General features: G+C 42.5%; 1 pseudogene; it reads right to left on the bottom strand.

The window, feature by feature from the left end:
- Window positions 1-4,282: 4,282 nt before the first annotated feature.
- LOC114199368 (large ribosomal subunit protein eL30 pseudogene) lies at window positions 4,283-4,619 on the bottom strand (annotated as a pseudogene).
- Between the last annotated feature and the right edge of the window lie 14,687 nt (window positions 4,620-19,306).

The raw sequence follows: 19,306 nt of genomic DNA, 5'->3' as shown, positions 1-19,306 counted from the left end.
ACCAATAAAGGGGAAAAGGGGATTGAGGGAGCAGCAGAAATGAAAATCTCTCTGAATATTCCTATGTTAGCAAACTGGCTTGCCCACCAAGGACAGTTATTTGGACTTCTGATCAATGGTTCCACCCCTAGCACCTACGCGGATACTGCCTCCTTCCCGGCCTCTGTCCCAGTGGCCAGGTATTCAGCCTCCAGGTAAGACATTCCCCCCGGGGAGCTTGGCTTCTCTAAGGATTCCACTGCCTTCAACATCACGTTCTCACCTGCGCTGCCCTGTTGTGGAGAAACACACCCACACACTCGTCTTCCTCTAAAACACATTTAACCTTGACCCGCATATGATGTAAACACAGTCCCTCACTGTTCACCCAAGGGTCGGTGTACTTCCTGTTGTCTCCACCCCAGATCAGAAAGGGCAGGGGAGCTGGGAGGGTGGGTGGGCATAGAAAGGTGAGCACAAATCCATTTGCAAAACTGGGAAAAACAATGCCTAGCACACAGTCCATCGACATGGGCTCACACGTCATCATTGTAGAAAACAAATTAATGTCCCAATCATGTCCTTTGCCAGCCTGCACGAGAAGAAAGCTCCCTTTCTTTCCTGTGAACCACACTTTACAATTTATAGAGTACTTTCATACTTATCACTGCATTTGAACCTGATAGACATCAATGAAGTGAAAAAGGCAGGCATTATCCCCATCTTGCAGATGAAGCTCAGAGAGATTAGGTGACTTATTCAGGTGGCACAGTCAAATGCAGAGCACGGACTGTGTTTTCTAACCCAGCGCTTCAGTCCATACATGCAGGGACCAGGCTTGTGTAGCTCTCTGGGTTTGGAAATTTGCACTGCCATTGCAATGCACTGAACCCTAGAAAGGCTTTTGGGTGGTGGTTGTGATGATGATGGTGGCAATAGAGTGAACTTTGCCTTAATTTTGCCCCTACACCAGATTGGGGTGGGGCAGGAGCAGGTTTCTAAATATTAAGGATAAAACCTGATTGAAACAGTCATGAGGGGGCACCTGGGTGGCTCAGTTGGTTAAGCGACTGCCTTCGGCTCGGGTCATGATCCCGGAGTCCCGGGATCAAGTCCCACATCGGGCTCCCTGCTGAGCGGGGAGTCTGCTTCTCCCTCTGACCCTACCCCTCTTCGGCTCTCTCTCTCTCTCTCTCTCTCTCTCAAATAAATAAATAAAATCTTAAAAAAAAAAAAAAAGAAACAGTCATGAAAGTCCTCCCTATGAGCTGGGTGAGAGCTCCAAATACACAAGTCCTTGACGACCCACACAGTTGGGAGAGTCATTTGTTTGCAAGACATGGTACTAGTCGTCATTCCTCAACAAGTTTTCACTGAACAACTCCCGTGTGCCAGGTGCTGAACTGAGCTCCAGGACTATAGTGAGTCACACAGATGGTCCTTGCCTACACAGACATACAATTTCTTAGGAAAGGCAGGCACCCATTAGATAAGCACACACACAAGCGTGTGATTGCAAACTGTGATAACTGCTGGGGAGAAAAAGGACAGTTATGAGTACTTATAGCCCAGAAGTCTGACTGAAGGTTTCCCAGAGGAAGTAGCCTATGAGAACTGCCCAGAGGGGCGCCTGGGTGGCTCAGTCATTAAGCGTCTGCCTTCGGCTCAGGTCATGGTTCCAGGGTCCTGGGATCGAGCCCCGCATCGGGCTCCCTGCTCTGCAGGAAGCCTGCTTCTCCTTCTCCCACTCCCCCAGCCTGTGTTCCTGCTCTTGCTCTCTCTCTCTATCAAATAAATAAATAAAATCTTAAAAAAAAAAAAAAAGAACTGCCCAGAGAAGCCTGGCAGGATGATAAGGGGTAGCGGTACTGATGGGTGTGGTAGACACGGGGATATGCCCTCACTCATCAAGGGAAACCTTGCCTGAAAAAAAAAGGCAGGGGAGAATTTGCCTTCAACCAAGGGGTGTGGTCCATAGCCAGCCTCCGCCTGCCAGTGCCATCAGGGTCTGCCTCACTTGCACAGAACTGCCTGGCCTAAGGTTGCCATCACACCCTAACAGGAGAACCTAGGCTCAGCGACTGGGCAAGACTCAGCAAGTGCTGGAGCAGTATTTGCTCCAAGGCTTCCCCAGGAGGTTGGCTGAGGCTTTGGCAGGCCTGCTTCACGGTTTTTCTTTTTCTGCTCAATCTTGCTGCCTCCCACTTCCTCTTACAGAAGTAGATCCCTAATATCCATCTTGCACCTCACACTCCACCTCAGTGTGAGTGAAGAGGCATAAAATGTCCCAACCCAGGGACCGCCAAGGAGCTCCAAGAAGGCTAGGGTGACTGCAGGGCAGACAGTGAGGGAGAGAAGCAGGGCTGGAAGACAAGGGTCAGAGGTGAGTGATTTAGAACAGGCAGCCTAAGTCCTAAATGTGAGAATTTCAGTTTTCATCCTAAGAACAATTAGAAGCCTCTGGAGGGCTTAGGGTAGGGGAGTCACATGATCATATTCATGTTTAAAATTCTGTGGCATGAGGATGGATTGGAGAGGGGCAGTTGAGGGTGCAGGAGGATGAACTGTGGCACCAACAAAGTCCAGTGTTGGCCTGGACTAGGGAATGATGAGAAACGGCCAGGTTCTTCTGCATCCCCAGAATCTAGTATATCACCTGTCACACAGAAGTTCTCAGTAAATTTTTGTTGAATGAATAAATGAATGAATGAAGTAGACTCTATAAGGTCTGTGCTCTCGAGGTGGTTGCAGTCCAGCAGAAGGGCAGTGCATAGTAAGTACGGGAAAGGTAGCCCCCACCAAGGCAGAGTGGCCAGTTCTTGGAGTCAGTGAGGGATGTTCCACTCTGCGAAACAGAAAGTAAGAGGGTCTTCCAAGAAAAACAGATGGGCATTATGGGGCTACAGGGGGGATGGAAGACCTTCCAGAATGTCAGATCGTGCTCAAGCTGGGTGCTTGGGTGACTTAGAGGAAACTCTTTTTTTTTTTTTTAAGATTTTATTTATTTATTTGACATAGAGAGAGAGAGACAGAGTGAGCACAAGCAGGGGGAGTGGCAGGCAGAGGCAGAGGGAGAAACAGACTCCCCACAGAGAAGGGGGAGCCTGATGTGGGACTCGATCCCAGGACTCCAGGATCATGACCTGAGCCGAAGGCAGTCACTTAACCAACTGAGCCACCCAGGCACCCTAGAGGAAACTCTTGATCTCTTGCTCCCAAGGACACTTGGGGAGCTGGGTGAAAGTTGATGCCCCCAATAAACAAATGTCTTGGCCCAGGACAATGATTCTAAAGTATTATCTAAGGAGCTCCTGAATGTTTGCCTGAAGTGCCAATTCCAGACTTATTGGTTCTGAAACTCTAGGGGTGGGTTTGCCCAGGGATTTTCCTATAATCGGGAATTTTATTTATTTATTTATTTTTAAAGATTTTATTTATTTATTTATTTGAGAGAGAGAGAGAGAATGAGAGACAGAGAGCACGAGAGGGAAGAGGGTCAGAGGGAGAAGCAGGCTCCCTGCTAAGCAGGGAGCCTGATGTGGGACTCGATCCCGGGACTCCAGGATCATGACCTGAGCCGAAGGCAGTCGCTTAACCAACTGAGCCACCCAGGTGCCATATAATCGGGAATTTTAATTAAAAAAAAAATTTTTTTTTTTTTTTTTTTGGAGAAAGCATGAGCGGGGGTGGGGCAGAGGAAGAGAGAGAATCTTAATCAGGCTCCGTGCTCAGCTCAGAGCTGGACAATCTCATGACCCTGAGCCAAAATCAAGAGTCCAGCTCTTAACTGACTGAGCCAGCTGGGCACCCCTCCTATCATCAGGATTTTGGTGTGCACCAAATTTTGAGAACCACAGGTACAATGCAAGGCTAGGCAGTATCATAGTGGGAAAAGCACTGATCAGAGAGTTCTGAATTCCGGTTCCCAATCTGTCACTAATCTGTTGTGTGACCTTGAGCCAGCGCTGTCCTCTTCTTTGGCCTTAGCCTCCTCATCTGCAGAACGACCTGCATTTCTTCCTGATTTCTGGGTTACTGGCTCTAGCTTGAAGACATTCCAGCCTCCCCTTCCAACCCAAGTGACTCCCTGAGTCACAGCTGCAAAACTCTGCTCACTGAGCCTCAGTGTCCTTACCTGTCAGTGAGGTGAAGACAGTGTCTTCCTCAGAGGGTTGCTGAGAGAATTAAAATTATATATTTAAATATATATACTTATATATTTTAATTATAAATATATATTTATATATTTAACAGTTTTAAAACAAGCTCAGGCCAGTTTTATTAAAGAAAGATTTTGCACAATTTACTTTTCACCAGTCTGTTCTGGCATGCTTCTAATGATATTAGAGTCACCTGGGTTGATGATAGCCAGAATGCATACTCTGTAGTATTTCCCACATGTTGTGCCCAATTCAGTATTATTGCCACTTTAGTGATGGACACCAGTTTTGGCCAACATGTGCAGTATTGTATTTCAGATTTCCTCAAGACCAGGCAGTTGTTGGCGAGGATGAACAGTTTTGCTTTACCATGTCTGATCATCACAGTCTGTTTGTACCCCAGCATGTACTTTTCACTTTTCTTAATGAGTTAGAGCCTAAAGTTGATAACTCCAGTGACTTTTTCATCTTCTTTGTGGCCACCACCTTCCTGCCATAGGAGTTGGATGGCCCCCGCCCAGAGCAGCCCAAGATGGCTTGGAGCTAGAAAGACTAATAAAATGATCCCTCTTTCTTCCTTCTTCCCTCCCTCCCCTCTTTTTTCTTTCTTTCGTTCTTTCGTTCTTTCTTTCTTTCTTTCTTTCTTTTTTTCTTTCTTTCTTTCAGGAGACTCTACTCCCAACATGGGACTTGAATTCACGACCCCAAGATCAAGAATTGCCTGCTCTACAGACTGAGCCAGCCAGGTGCCCCTAAAATGATATTTTTATTTTATTTTATTTTTTTAAAGATTTTATTTATTTATTTGAGAGGGAGAGAATGAGAGACAGAGAGCATGAGAGGGAGGAGGGTCAGAGGGAGAAGCAGACTCCCTGCTGAGCAGGGAGCCTGATGCGGGACTCATCCTGGAACTCCAGGATCATGACCTGAGCCGAAGGCAGTCGCTTAACCAACTGAGCCACCCAGGTGCCCTAAAATGATATTTTTAAAGTTTCTTTTCCCTGTGGATATTAGGGTAGATTAGAAAGTCTGAAAGAATAAACACTCTACTGTTAATGGTGACACTCTACCACTTTGAGTGGTGGGTTTATTGGTGACTAATTTTTTTTTTGCTTAATGTATTATCAGTGTTTTAAAAAATAATGATAAAAATAAAAATAAGTTTTAAAAACACAAACATAGAATTCCACCTACTGGGTAAACTGCATTCACAAAGAAACTGAAGGCAGGGACTTGAACAGTTATTTGTACACTTATGTTCATAAAAGCATTATTCACAATTGCCAAAAGGTGGAAACAATCCAACTGTCCCCTGACAGAAGATTGGGTAAACAAAATGTAATGGAATGTTATTCGATCTTTAAAAGGAAGGAAATTCTGACACATGCTGCAACATAAATGAAACGTAAAGACGCTATGCTAAGTAGAAAGGACAGAGGCACATTACGCAGGCACAAAAGAACAATTATTGTGATTCCGCTTCTATAAAGGGCACCCAGAATAGGCAAATTTATAGAAACAGAAATTAGATTACCAAGGGCTGGGGGAAAGGTGGAATGGGAAGTTGTTTAATGGGTACAGAGTGTCGGGCGCCTGGGTGGCTCAGTTGGTTAAGCCACTGCCTTCGGCTCAGGTTATGATCCTGGAGTCCCGGGATCGAGTCCCGCATCGGGCTCCCTGCTCAGCAGGGAGTCTGCTTCTCCCTCTGACCCTCCCCCCACTCATGTGCTTTCTCTCTCTCATTCTTTCTCTCAAATAAATAAATAAAATCTTTAAAAAAAAAAATGGGTACAGAGTGTCAGTTTGAGATGATGAAAATGTTCTGGAGATGGATGGTGGTGATGGTTACAGAAGAATGTAAATGTGGGGCGCCTAGGTGGCTCAGTTGTTAAGTGTCTGCCTTCAGCTCAGGTCATGATCCCAGGGTCCTGGGATTGAGCCCCGCATCGGGCTCCCTGCTCCTTGGGAAGCCTGTTTCTCCCTCTCCCACTCTCCCTGCTTGTGTTTCCTCTCTTGCTGTGTCTCTGTCAAATAAATAAAATCTTAAAAAAAAAAAAAAGAATGTAAATGTGCTCAATGCCACTGACTGTACACTTAGAAATGCTCAAAATAGCAAAGTGTTTATTATGTATATTTTGCCATAATAAAAAATAATCACAAGGATTTCCTGTATATTGCAAGAAAATTATAAAAGGGAAACAATGTAAATCTTAGAATGCTTATGGCCTGTTTCAGAGATGGCTACTGAGCGTTTCTGGGAGGCATTTGGCCAGGCTTCTCCATCTCTCTCTGCCACATACCAGACAGCACCCATCCTTGCTCTTCAATGATTCCCTTTCGAAAGGAAGGCCTCATTTTTTTTTTTTAAGTCAAAGGCTTGAAATTTTAGGAGAAAATTCGGGGGTATTTTTTTTTTAAGATTTTATTTATTTATTTGACAGAGACAGAGATAGCGAGAGCAGGAACACAAGCAGGGGGAGTGGGAGAGGGAGAAGCAGGCCTCCCGCAGAGCAGGGAGCCCGATGTGGGACTTGATTCCAGGACCCTGAGATCATGACCTGAGCCAAAGGCAGACGCTTAACGACTGAGCCACCCAGGCGCCCGGGGGTATTTTGTTGAGATCCCATCTGCTCTGAGTCAATTTGTGTCAAACTATTGCCTCCCTAACAAGCAAATATTAGTTGAGTTGAGCTAATAGCCAGAACACACATATCAGTAAAGCTTTCAAAATGAGGAGCAAAGTGGGTTAAAGATAAACTTGTAAAGATACAAAGTCAAGCTAGACAAGGCAACTAACATGTTCAGCATAAGTGTAATTTAGAGATGGAGACAGAATAAAGACATTTCACAAAAGCAGTCTTTAGAGTTCAGTATTGCACTGATAACATTTCAAAGCAGAGGCAGCATGTTGTGGTCTTAGCAACCGACTCAAGGAAATCCAGGAGGTATTGGAGCATGAGCAGAGGAAAGGGTAGAGGAGCGAATGAGAAAGAGCAATTGTATAAGCTTCAGGAGCAAATACAACCTCTTTCATTCAGAGTGTGTTTGTTGTTCCACATTCCTTGATTGCTTGCTTCCTGATCCTGCAGGGATATGAACTCTTTGACTTTACTTCTTTAGTCAAAGACAGTTGGGAAAGATTTGAGAAACAGTCCAAGGGACCAACATAAAGAGAATCCTGAGCAGCAAATTCAGTGACTTTAGCCGTTCAGTGCCTTAAAGCGCAGACAAAATATTAAGCAATGGCTCGAATCAATATTTCCAGCTGGTTCCCTCTCTACCTTTCCCCAGATATTTTCTTCATGAAGCCACAGAATCTTTCACCTAGAGAGGCTTGCAAAATATTTTCAGGACCTAGGAACTCAAGAGAAAAAATATTTATGCAAGGCCTTATGCTTTGTAGCTCTCATTTATTCTTTTAGCTTTTATTTATTTATATTTTATTTATTTGTCAGAGAGAGAGAGAGCACAAGCAGGGGAAGTGGCTGGCGGTGAGAGAAACAGACTCCCCACTCAGCGGGGAGCCCAATGTGGGACTGGATCCCAGGACCCTGGGATCATGACCTGAGCCGGAGGCAGATGCTTAACGACTGAGCCACCCAGGCGTCCCTATTCTTTTGGCTTTTAAATTCTAGCTCTTGTTCATTCTTCAGACCCCTCTGTGTTTTAAGAAAGGAAATGTGTCTCTTCTTTTTTTTTTTTTTTTTAAGATTTTATTTATTTGATGGAGAGAGACAGTGAGAGAGGGAACACAAGCAGGGAGAGTGGGAGAGGGAGAAGCAGGCTTCCCACTGAGCAGGGAGCCCGACTTCTGGGATCATGACCTGAGCTGAAGGCAGACGCTTAACCAGCTCAGCCACCCCGGCGCCCCAATGTGTTTCTTATTTTATGCCTGGGGAAATAGGCATAGATGTTTACCTAGAACATTATATGTGATTTGGGTTTAGCACCAGGGTGGCCTGGTACAAAGCTTTCTTTATTAATAAAAATATTTTTAAAATTATAGCTGATATTTATTAAGCATTTTTAATGTGTCCAGACACTGTGCTAAGTACTTTACTGCGTTGTCTCATACAAGCTCAGAACAACCCTATGACATACTTATCACTGTGATCTTCATTACATAGATAGGAATACTGACGTTCAGAGATATGGGCTACTTGTGAAGATCACATAGCTAATAAGTGTCAGAGCTGAATTTGAACTTAGGACCTAAAAGGTTAAAGGCTCAGTCCCACAAAACCACCCCCACTTTGACACTAGTCACAGGTAGAGTCCCCAAGCTATCTGCACTTCTGCCCAGACAACTACAAACTCAAGGGTCCCATGACACCTCGCTCAGGCTCAGTAATTCTCTAGAATGACTCACAGAACTCAGGAAAGCACTGTCCTTATGATTACAATTTCATTATAAAGAATACAACTCAGGGGTGCCTGGGTGGCTCAGTCGGTTATCTGCTTTCGGCTCAGGTCATGATCCCAGGGTCCTGGGATGGAGCCCAGCATCGGGCTCCCTGCTCCGTGGGAAGTCTGCTTCTCCCTCTCCCACTCCCCCTGCTTGTGTGCTCTCTCTCTGTCAAATAAATAAATAAATAAAATCTTAAAAAAAACAAAGAAAGAAAAAGAACTCAAAAAAAAGAAAGAAAAAGAACTCAGGGGCACCTGGGTGGCTCGGTCGGTTAAGCGACTGCCTTCGGCTCAGGTCATGATCCTGGAGTCCTGGGATCGAGTCCCACATCGGGCTCCCTGCTCAGCAGGGAGTCTGCTTCTCCCTCTGACCCTCTTCCCTCTCGTGCTCTCTATCTCTCATTCTCTCTCTCTCAAATAAATAAATAAAACCTTAAAAAAAAAAAAGAACTCAGGAGCAGCTAAATGGAAGAGATGCATAGGGCAAGCTATGGGGGATGGGAGGCAATGGCACAAAGTTTCCATGCCTTCTCTGGGTGAGCATCCTCCCAGCATATTGGTATGCTCACCAACCCATAATCTCTCCAAGCCTCCTTGTTTTTATCAAGGCTTCATTAGGTAGGCATGATTGCTTATATCATTGACCATTGAACTCAATCTCTAGACTCATTCAGTTCCCTGGAGTTTGCCGTGTGGGGCTGAAAGTTCCAGCCCTCTAAGCAACGGCTTGGCCAGCCCTTCCCTTGAAACCATCAAGGGCTCACCTTGAGCCACCTTGTTAGTATAAACTCAGATATGGTTAAAAGGGACTCGTTATGAATAACTAAACACACTCCTAATACTCAGGATATTCCAAGGGTTTTTGAAGCTCTGTGCCAAGAACTGAGAACAAAGATCAAATATGTTTTGTTTTATCCTTTTATTTCACTTTTTTTCATCATAAGTGTCTCTTTAATCCCATAACCTATTTCACCCACACCTACCTCCCCTTTGGTAACCATCAGTTTGTTCTCTGTAGTTAAGAGTCTGTTCCCTGGTTTATCTCTCCTTTTATTTTCTTTGCTCATTTGTTTTGTTTCTTAAATTCCACACATGAGTGAAATCATGTGGTATTTGTCTTTCTCTGACTGGCTTATTTCATTTAGCATTATACTCTCTAGCTCTATCCATGTCATTGTAAATGGCAAGATTTCATTTTTTATGGCTGAATAATATTCCATTATATATATATACCACATCTTCTTTATCCATTCATCTCTCAATGGACACTTGGGCTGCTTCCACAGTTTGGCTATTGTAAATAATGCTGCAATAAACATAGGGGTGAGGGGCGCCTGGGTGGCTCAGTCGTTAGGCATCTGCCTTCAGCTTAGGTCATGATCCTAGGGTCCTGGGATCGAGCCCCACATCGGGCTCCCTGCTCAGTGGGGAGTCTCCTTCTCCCTCTCCCTCCGCTGCTCCTCCTTGCTCTTGCTCTCTCTCCCTCAAATAAATAAGAATTAAAAAAAAATAAAGTAGATATTGCCAGTGAGAAATATTTTCTTAAAAAGTTAGAAGAACTTGGGGCCCCTGGGTGGCTCAGTTGTTAAGCGTCTGCCTTTGGCTCAGGTCATGATCTCAGGGTCCTGGGATCGAGCCCCACATGGGGCTCCCTGCTTAGCAGGAAACCTGCTTCTTCCTCTCCCACTCCCCCTGCTTGTGTTCCCTCTCTCTCTGTCTCTGTCAAATAAATAAAATCTTAAAAAAAAAAAAAAGAAGAAGAAATAAACATAGGGGTGCATGTATCCCTTTGAATTAGTGTTTTTGTATTTTTTTGGGTAAATACCTAGCAGTTCTATTGTTGGATTGTAGGGTAGTTCTATTTTTAGCTTTTTGAGGAGCTTTCATACTGTTTTCCAGTGGCTGCACTACTTTACATTCCCACCAACAAGGGGGTTCCTTTTTTTCTCCACATTTTCACCAATACGTTGTTTCTTGCGTTTTTGATTTTAGCCATTCTGACAGGTGTGAGGTGATGTCATTGTAGTTATGGTTTGCATTTCCCCGATGATGTGTGATGTTGAGCATATTTTCATGTGTCTATTGCCTATCTATATATCTTCTTTGGAGAAATGTTCTGTTTATGTCTTCTGCCCATTTTAAACTGGATTATTTTGGGGGGTATTGAGTTGTATCAGTTCTTTATATATTTTGGATATAACCCTTTATCAGGTATGTTATTTGCAAATATGTTCTCCCATTCTGTATGTTGCCTTTTGATTTTGTTGATTGTTTCCTTTGCTGTGCAGAAGCTTTTTATTTTAATTTAGTCCCACTGGTTTATTTTTGCTTTTATTTCCCTTGCCTCAGGAGACATTCTAGAAAAATGTTGCTATGGCCAATGTCAGAGAAATTACTGCCTGTGCTCTCTTCTAGGATTTTTATGGTTTCAGGTCTCACATTTAGGCCTTTAATATATTCTCAGTTTATTTTTGTGTATGGTGAGAGAAAGTGGTCCAGTTTCATACTTTTGCATATGGCTGTCCAGTTTTCTCAACACCTGGGTTTTCTGTTCTATTCCATTGATCTAATGTGTCTATTTTTATGCCAGTACCATACTGTTTTAATTACTACCAGTTGGTAATATAACTTGAAATCTGGAATTATGATACCTCCAGTTTTGTTTTTCTTTTTTTTTTTTTAATATTTTATTTATTTATTTGACAGAGAGAGACACAGCGTGACAGGGAACAGAAGCAGCAGGAGTAAGAGAGGGAGAAGCAGGCTTCCCGCTGAGCAGGGAGCCCGATGCGGGGCTCGATCCCAGGACCCTGAAATCATGACCTGAGCTGAAGGCAGACGCTTAACGACTGAGCCACCCAGGCGCCCCTCCAGTTTTGTTTTTCTTTTTCAAGATTGCTTTGGTTATTTGATCTCTTTTGTGGTTCTATACATATTTTAGGATTGTTTGTTCTAGTTCTGTGAAAAATGCTATTGGTATTTTGATAGGATTGCATTACATGTGTAGATTGGTTTGGGTGGTATAGACATTTTAACAATATTTGTTCTTTCAACCCATGAGCATGGAATATCTTTCCATTTCTTGGCATCATCTTGAATTTCTTTCATCAGTGTTTCATAATTTTCAGAGTATAGGTCTTTCACTCGTTGGTTAAGTTTATTCCTAGATACTTTATTGTTTTTGTAAATGGGATTGTTTTCTTAATTTCACCTTCTGCTGCTTCATTAGTAGTGTATAGGAATGCAACAGATTTCTGTGTATTAATTTTTGTATCCTTCAACTTTACTGAATTCATTTATCAGTTCTAGTAGTTTTCTGGTGGAGTCTTGGATTTTCTGTATAGAGTATCATGTCATCTGCAAAGAGTGAGGGTTTTACTTCTTCCTTACCAATTTGGATGTCTTTTTTTTCTTTATGTTTCCTAATGCTGTGGCTAGGATTTCTAGTATTGTGTTGAAAGAAGTGGTGAGAGTGGACATCTTTGTCTTGTTTCTGACCTTAGGGGAAAAGCTCTCAGTTTTTCACCATTGAGTAGGATGCTGGCTGTGGGTTTTTCAGATAAGGCCTTTATTATGTTGAGGTATATTCCCTCTAGACCTATTTTGCAGAGGGTTTTTATCATGAATGGATGTTGCACCAAATACGTTCTTTATTATATCACAATAGCATATTGTTGAATCCTGTTTTTTTTTTAAAGCCATTCTGCCAATCTATGTGGGTTTTTTTTTTTAATTCAAGTATAATTAACATACAGTGTTATATTAGTTTCAGGTCAGTCTATGACTTTTGACTGAGCATTTGGCCCATTTACCATGATAGTAATTACTGATAAGAAAGGACTTACTATTGGCATTTTGTTATTTGTTTTCTGTTTGTCTTACAGATTATTTTTGTCCCTCACTTCCACTATTACTGCCTTCCCTTGTGTTACGTCAATTTTTGTAGTGACATGGTTTGATTGCCTCCTTATTTGCTTTTGTGTATATTCTAGAGATAGTTTCTTTGTGGTTTCCATGGGGATTACATATAACAACCTAATGTTAAAACAGTCTTTATTTATTTATTTTTTTTAATTAAAAGATTTTATTTATTTGACAGAGATACAGCGAGAGGGGGTACACAAGCAGGGGGAGTGGGAGAAGGAGAAGCAGGCTTTCCGCTGAGCAGGGAGCCCGATGCGGGGCTCGATCCCAGGACTTCGGGATCATGACCTGAGCCGAAGGCAGACGCTTAACGACTGAGCCACCCAGGCACCCCTAAAACAGTCTATTTTAAATAATCTCTACACCCAATGTGGGGCTTGAACTCACAACCTTGAGATCAAGACTTGCACACTCTAATGACAGTCACCCAGGCACAGCATAACAGTCTATTTTATTTATTTTTTATTTTTTATTTTTGAAAGATTTTATTTATTTATTTGAGAGAGAGAATGAGATAGAGAGCATGAGAGGGGCGAGGGTCAGAGGGAGAAGCAGTCTCCCTGCTAAGCAGGGAGCCTGATGTGGTACTCAATCCCGGGACTCCAGGATCATGACCTGAGCCGAAGGCAGTCGCTTAACCAACTGAGCCACCCAGGCGCCCCAGTCTATTTTATTTTATTTTATTTTTATTTTATTTATTTGTGTGAGAGAGAGAGAGAGAGCACAAGAAGGGCTAGGGTCAGAGGGAGAAGCCAACTCCCCGCTGACCAGGGAGCCTGATGAGGAACTTGGTCCCAGGACCCTGGGATCATGACCTGAGCCAAAGGCTGACCCTTAACGACTGAGCCACCCAGGCACCCCACAATCAACTCTTTTTCAAAGTGACCACAATTCTGAGCAAGATTCCCTGAGTTTCAGCATGTCGGTAGCAGGTTCTTTGTTTCTGTGCCCTTTATACTCAGTTGGATACAAAATCTTTGGCTCATATTTCCTTTCCTAGATATCTTAAATATGTGACTCTATTTTCTACCAGCATAAACAATTGCTGTTGAAAGTCTAATGAAAATCTAATTTTTTTCCATTATAATTCACTTGGATTTTTGGCCTAGTTACAAAAAGGGCCAATTTTAGTCTTTTCTTTAAAGTTTAGAATATATCTTAGTATTTGTCTTTCTGGGTCAATATTTTCAGTTTTAAGGTGTGCCTTTTCAAAATGTAGTTTCAAATCTTTTTTTTTTTTTTTTTTTTTACAGGGAGTGGAGGGGCAGAGGGAGAGGAAGAGAGAGAATCTTAAGCAAACACTGTGCCCAGCATGGAGCCCTAGAGGGGCTTGATGTCATGACCCTGAGATATGACCTGAGCAGAAATCAAGACTTGCACACTTAACCAACTGAGCCACCCAGGCACCTTGTTTCAAATCTTTATTTTAGGAAAATTTTCTTGAATTATAATTTTTAGTATATGTCATGTTGTCTCATTGGTTTTGTTTTCATTTGCAGTTACTCCTAATATAGCATGTTATATCTTATTTACATGACTTCAATATGTATCACTTTCTTTCAAATTCTTTTCTTTATTCTGAATTTAAAAGCCTTTCTTTTTTCACCTTCTATTTCTCAAAAGACAATATCTGTAGTATGTATTCACTCTTGTTTTTTTCTGGCTTAGCTTTATTTCTGAAATAAATTATTTATTCTTAATTTTCCCTAAGGTTTGTCACTTAATTGCAATATTTTTCTAGTTCTAATTCATGTTAATCTTTGATATCTTGTATCTTTTGAGATATCTTTTAGCTAGTTTTGAAACACTAGTTTATACTTTGCATCAGTTTTGTGGAAGGAAACTTGGTCAATTAGATTTATGAATCCATGTTGCTTAAACTGCTCCAGCCTCTTCAGATCTTATCAGAGACCCCTTGTACTCATCTAATATTGGAGCAGGCAAACTGTCTATCACTTCAGCTGCTTTGTTCAAATCAGCCCACTGTGCCTTCAGTGAATACAATTTTGCTGGCCCATCACTTGCGCTGTTTCTTCCGTCTGCTTTCTCCTGTATAAATGTGAATATAATGTAGATCTCATAGTGGTGGTGCTGGTTGTCCTCACTCTCTTGTATTTTTGAATTTTGTGGGGATACCTATCAACTGACCTTGTTGTTGATGTTGTCCATAGTTGTTTTTGGTTTTACCACCTAGTTATTCTGTTTTTTTTGTTTTTGGATGGGGTGAGGATTCAGGGAGATTAAGAAACTATGCCACTGCTGTCTCTGTCCAGAATTGTCATGGAGGAAAAAAGAGCCAGGAGAGCTCAGGAGTCAATTTATTATATTTTCATCAAGACCATGTGTCTGAACCAAAGTTGAGTGTGAATAGGCGAAGGTGGTTCCCAGGAAGCAAGCTATCATATTTTTGAATTCTATACCAAAGAAGGGAAACACAACAGATGTTCACTATAGTGTTTTATAAAACATTTCATTTGAGGGATTCCACTATTTAAAAAAAGAAGCATGATAGCTCTTCCTTGGCATTGCCTGCGGAGGTGGAGGCCATCTCCTACTTGGCATCATGGCCATCCTGGTAAAGCCCAAGATCATTCGAAAGAGGACCAAGAAGTTCATCCAGCACCAGCCAGACCCATTATGTCAAAATTAAGCACAACTGGCAGAAACCCAGAGGCATTGACAATATGGTACACAGAAGAATCAAGGGCCAGATCTTGATGCCCAACATTAGTTATGGGAGCAACAAGAAAACAAAGCACATGCTGCCCAGTGCCTTCTGGAAGTTCCCAGTACATATCAAGGAGCTTGCAGTGCAACAAATCTTACTGTGTAGAAATTGCTCACATTGACTCCTCCAAGAACCTCAAAGCCACTATGGAAAGAGCAGCCCACCTGGCCATCAGAGTCATCAAGCCCAATGCCAGGTTGCACAGTGAGGAAAGTGAATAGACAGCGAGCATATGTGTATGTCATATTTGTGTTAATAAAACCATAAAACTACCAAAAAAAGTATGATAATGCAATTACATGACTTGCCCTTTTAACCCTATTTTATTTATTATTTTATTTTTTATTTTTTAAAAGATTTTATTTATTTATTCATGAGAGACAGAGAGAGAGAGAGAGGCAGAGGGAGAAGCAGGCTCCTCGCCAAGCAGGGAGCCCAATGCGGGACGCGATCCCAGGACCCTGGGATCCCATGACCTGAGCCGAAGGCAGACACTTAACCATCTGAGCCACCTAGGTGCCCTAACCCTACTTTAAAGTTAACTTTTAATTATATGAATGATTTACAAATACATTCCTTTATAAGAGATTAACATATACATAAGGCTAAAGTCCTCTTTGACCACCTCACCAACCCAAATCCCCTGGCTATTTTTTGATGCCTGGCTGACTTTGCCTCATCTTCAACAGACTTCTGATCCACAACCTTCTGCCCTGCTGGGAGCATTTAAAGTTATTTTAACATTAACTAAAGTTAAATGTAATTATGAAAGTGAATCCACTAATAGCCATTTAGGGAGGATTATCTGTGCTGTTGTCCATTTGTACAAAAATGTGAATCTTTTTTTTTAAAGATTTTTTTAAATTTTTAAATTTTTTTATTTTATTTGAGAGAGAGAGAATGAGAGATAGAGAGCACGAGAGAGAAGAGGGTCAGAGGGAGAAAGCAGACTCCCTGCTGAGCAGGGAGCCCGATGTGGGACTCGATCCCAGGACTCCAGGATCATGACCTGAGCCAAAGGCAGTCACTTAACCAAATGAGCCACCCAGGCGCCCCCAAAAATGTGAATCTTGAGAATGGTTGAGAATTTAAGAAATTTGGCTCTTTCTCTGTTCTTTAGCCTGGTGAGGGCCTTGAGTCATGGTTTCATCTTATCAGTAATCTTACTGTTTCACTACAGTAACTAGTGGGCTTTTTGGCTCTGCTATCACAAGGTTTGTTGAAATCGTTTTGATTATAATACATTATGATTCAAGTTGCAAAAAACCCTACTCATATTGGCTTTTAAAAGGGATACACTGGTTCATGGAACCAAACAGTGTGGAGGTATTTGGCACTTCAAGAGTTGCTGGATTCAGGGCTCCAATCAGGTCATGGCAATATGCCTTACCCAACTTCAGGGGCCCTCATTATATTGCATGGCATGAGCCCAACACTATGTACTCTTCGCAATGTCCTGGTAGTCTTGTGCTGGGGAGTTCTTCTCTTTGTTCTATATTCTCTGTTTGTTGACTCCCTCTTAGGGGCCTCCCTTTATAGCAGTAAAAGTGCTGTAGTAGCTCCTCTCTCCACATCCTCCCCTCACCAGTAGCAGGAGAGAAGAAGAGGACTACCTTCTCCCATAAGCCCCAGGAAAAGTCCCATCATGATTCACTGGCTCTGACTGAGTCACAGGCCCAGCCCTGAGCCAATAACTAAGGTCAGGGGAACACTGATGTGCTGATTGGCTCATGCCTGGTCGAGGTTGGCAGGTTCTTCAGAACTTTGTGAGTGGCGGTGTCGGGGGGGGGGTGGGTAGCTGGGACCAAGCATGGTTAACAGAGTGGGGCTGTGACAAGGGATATCTTCATCTGGCTTAGATGGCACCCCCACTTACAAGGCAGCATATTATCATAGTTGAGAGTGTCGACTATGGAGCCTAATGACCTTGGTTCCAATATTGGCATAACCATTTAAGGGCCATGTGACCTTAGGGCTATGTGACCTTAGGCAAGTCACCAAACCTCTTTGGGCCAAAGCTTCCTCATCTGAAAAGTGGGGGATGATAGCAAGATCCCCCCTAAGATTGTTGTGACATAAATTTGATTATACACGCATGAAACACTTAGAACAGAGACTGGCATGGGATAAGATCTAAAGTCTTTGCCATTATCGAGAGAGATTTAATGATCCTGAGGACAAAGTAGAGGAAGTGTTCCTCATAGTAAGCATTGAATAAAGGGTAGGGTTCCTTTGACCAAAGGCTATGAGATAAAGTGATGGGAAGTGATCCCTTTCATTAGCTCATCCATCTTAGAATGGAAAGAAGAGCTTCCAGGTTCCATGCATGTGCGTGACGGGTGTGGTTTGCACCGAGGTGATCTGGGGATGAGGGCATAGCTGTAGAACGCCATTAAGGACAACCCATTGTGAGATTTGATTCACAAACCTTGTTCTAGAACTTTAGACTTTGATTCATGATTTTGCTGCCAGCCTCGGGAGCAGCAACCACTTTGGTTTGTGATGCAACACGCTGATTTATAAACCATTTATAGCTCTCCTCCACACTTAACACAGCCATTCCACAAATGACTCAGGTTGTAACCAGAGGGGAAACTGGGGACTGTGACTGAGCTTTCTCTATAACAGAGTGTAAATTGTCCTTTTGAATAGTGCTTTTTTCATAAATCCCAGGTCTCAAACATGGTAATTAAGAGAAGCCTGAAAAACAAAAGAGGCTTGTGTTCCTGGCCCTCTTTTCAAACCCCAAATGTTGAATTTTCTGTGCCTGTGTCTTGGCCTGGCATCTGATTCCCCCCAACAGCCTCCTCCCACCCTTTTCTTAGTAACAATCTCAGATCCTGGCAGCAAATGGCATGTGAAGCTGGACACATTTTTATTCTACACACACAGCATTATATAAATCTTCCTGCTTTAAAGTAATTTCTTTTGCCCTTTATCTCTTTTGTGTGCCTTTAGGAGTCTGCTTGGATTCTTAATGGGCCATTATCTTTGGCTGGCTTTGCTCTTGCTTTTAAGCAGAACATATTGATTCCAATGACTTTCATCCAGGTATTGACACATTTACTGAGGGCCTACTATGCGGCCATTGCCTTGCCAGTTGCTGATATAATCAGAGAGCTTCTCCCTATCATTTTAAGCTAGTTTTTTAAAAGTCCAAAAAATTCTACTTCATTTTTTTTTTCCAAAAAAATTCTGCTTTAGACACTGCCCCCTTTTCTTTCTTTCATTCTTTTTTTTATTATTAAAGGCATAGTTTTGGCTAAAGGCCTAATTCTTATATAGTTATCCCTATTCTAGGCAGTTAATGAAATGAGACTGAGGCCATCAGTTCTCCAAGGAAAATTTCAGGCTATGTTATATTTTTCTCATTTTTCTAAAGTTATGTCAACCTCATAACTTTTTAGGAAAACTTTCCTGGATCTTTCTGATTTATATATTCCTCCCCTTGGCTTCCTTGAGTCCGCCATTCTTGGAGAAAGTATCGCAGTTCGATAGTAAGCACTGATTTAACTGTCTCCCTCACTAGTGTAGAAGCCAGGCAGAGACCATGTCTGACTGCACTTACTATCCCCAGTGTCTTACAGGTAAGTATCAAGTGAATGAATGAACACATATTTACTGAGTACCTACTGTACCAGTCACTATACTGTACTAGGCTTTTGGGACAACAAAATCTTGTTTCCTTAAAGATGATAATCTAGTGGAAAGATACACACTAGGTTAATAATTGCATGTCACTATACAATCTTGAATGAAGGAAAACAACAGGATGTTAGGAGGCTGTGTGGTAGGAGGACACAGAGGTTGGATAAACAGGACTTTTGCCTGGGTGGGAGTGTAGAGGGAAAGGTGGAAGGGCTTTCTGGCAGGAGACTTGTAGGTGTACTGAAAGAGTCAGTGGATATGTGAGTGAGTGGGGGAGAGGGGAAAGGGGATTAGCCTGCTTGGTTATCATGGGCATCTGTTGACATGGCTTGTCCTGTGTCCTTCTCCAGGTAATAGTGCCCTGAGTTTTCTTCTTGGGAATCCAAGACTTCCTCATTTCCATCCTGATCTATGCCTTTTTCTAGTAATGGGCATTTGACTAGTGATCGTGTGATTAGTC

The sequence above is a fragment of the Eumetopias jubatus genome, unplaced genomic scaffold (genome assembly GCF_037043125.1).
Source record: "Eumetopias jubatus isolate StellerSeaLion01/CBP00866 unplaced genomic scaffold, mEumJub1_p1.0 scaffold_10, whole genome shotgun sequence".
In the NCBI taxonomy this organism is placed as follows: domain Eukaryota; kingdom Metazoa; phylum Chordata; class Mammalia; order Carnivora; family Otariidae; genus Eumetopias; species Eumetopias jubatus.
The sequence above is the reverse complement of the archived record's forward strand: the minus strand, read 5'-3'. Positions and strand labels throughout refer to the sequence as shown.